Below are 2,049 nucleotides of genomic sequence, written 5' to 3'. Positions count from 1 at the left end.
CAAGCTCCATTAGTATGACTCCCTGACCCAAAAGTCTTCAGCGGACACTCACAGACTGCCAAATTCTGTCCAAATACCCAAGGCCCTTGACATTCCAACCTACATTGTCTCACTGTGCTCTTATATTTGTCTCATGTTTCAGCCAAACAAATCCACTTGCTTGCCTCTACCACGTGCTCTGAGAACCCCATTCTCCTTTCATGATGTTTATCATGCTTGCTGTAACTTGTTTAATGTCTGTCTTCCTACTTGGATGTAAATTCCAGGAAAGCAAGGACAATCACCATTGTATCCTGAGGGCCTAGGCAGGTTAGCGGGCACACAGTAGGTGCTTCTGAAGTGTACACTGTGCTCTCCCACCTCCATGCCTTTGTCTTGCTGTTCCCCTGACCTCTATCCTGGCTTCTTGAAGCCAGAGCTGACCTTTCAAGCCCAGATTAAACCCTGAGCCCTCTGTCTGATCTCCCCTACTTGGGAACCACCACAGCACCATTCTTTTTGGTTCCTCCCTTACCTTCTTTTGTGTTATGATCCTCGGGGCGCTTGTGTGGTCTTCCTTCCCCGCCCTTCCCAGACTGTCAGCTCTCGAAAGACAGGAGCTGCACCCAGGAGCCTGGCAGAGTGTGGGAACTTATTAAACATGTGCTCATGTGTCTAAAATGATTGTTGGGGCTTCCCTGGTGGCGCAGTGGTTGAGAGTCCGCCTGCCGATGCAGGGGACGCGGGTTCGTGCCCCGGTCCGGGAAGATCCCACATGCCGCGGAGCGGCTGGGCCCGTGAGCCATGGCCGCTGAGCCTGCGCGTCCGGAGCCTGTGCTCCGTAACGGGAGAGGCCACAGCAGTGAGAGGCCCGCGTACCGCAAAAACAAAAAACAAAAAACAAAAAAAACTTGGCTTGTTAGTTAAAATGATTGTTGACCAGCATTCTTCATTCAGCAAATTCCCATTTCCAGAATCTGCAGCTTGTCGTGAGAGGGGATTTTGCTCATTCTTGCCTTCCTCCACTCTCTGCAAGGCTGGGGGGACCGGTCAGGGGAGCCCTGCTAACTCTTGCTTTAAAAATTGTCTCCCTCTCTCCTCTAAGAGTAGCACTGAACTCTGGCACGTGGGTGGAAGGTTCCATTTCCTGTGGCGGCCCAGAGCAGGTGTGCAGTTGGCAGTTTTTAGTTTCATTGTCCACGTTAATGGCAGGCTAAATAATGGAGAACTAACTGACGCACTGTCAACTGAGCGGTGTGACTAAATCAATGACCTCTCCAAGGGATTTTAGTACTGGTTTGTGCTTCTGATGGGCTTTTGCATGTACCCTTCAGTTATGGTAAGAGGACTACGGATTGAGCTAACCCTCGGGGTGTGTGAGAGCTTATAAGCAGAACATGTTTGATAGCCTAAAGACCCCCGGCTACTAGAAATGTGGGCACACAAAACATCTGTGATAGAACACTCCACATAAATTAGAAAGAGCTGCTGTGACAACCGTATTGTGAATTATTCAGGGCTGTTAAAGTTGATGATGTAGATCTATATTTATTGACATGGAGAGATGGCCACAATATATTGCTAAGTGAAGGAAGGAGGCTATGGAATAGCATGATTATGTACAATCATTCCATATTTACATCTGTATCTAGTCCTAGATGTGAGGATATTCTCCAAGATGTTAATAGTAGCTGTCTGTAGGTGATAAAATTTGGGGTAATTTTTTTCCTTTACTTTTGTTTTTATGTTTTTTTGGGTAAGGTTTGATTTTTATTTTTGCAGTGAGCGGTTATTATTTTTACAGTCAGAAAAAGAGAACAATGAAGCTACTTTCAGTTTGAAAAAAAATTGTTGGAAATAAAAAGTCTTATTAAAAAAACCTTCAGGGTTTCCCTGGTGGCGCGGTGGTTGAGAGTCCGCCTGCCGATGCAGAGGACGCAGGTTCGTGCCCCAGTCTGGGAAGATCCCACATGGCGGCTGGGCCCGTGAGCCATGGCCGCTGAGCCTGCGCGTCCGGAGCCTGTGCTCCGCAACGGGAGAGGCCACAACAGTGAGAGGCCCGCGTACCGC

Source organism: Physeter macrocephalus, chromosome 4, assembly GCF_002837175.3.
Source record: "Physeter macrocephalus isolate SW-GA chromosome 4, ASM283717v5, whole genome shotgun sequence".
Lineage (NCBI taxonomy): Eukaryota > Metazoa > Chordata > Mammalia > Artiodactyla > Physeteridae > Physeter > Physeter macrocephalus.
The sequence above is the reverse complement of the archived record's forward strand: the minus strand, read 5'-3'. Positions refer to the sequence as shown.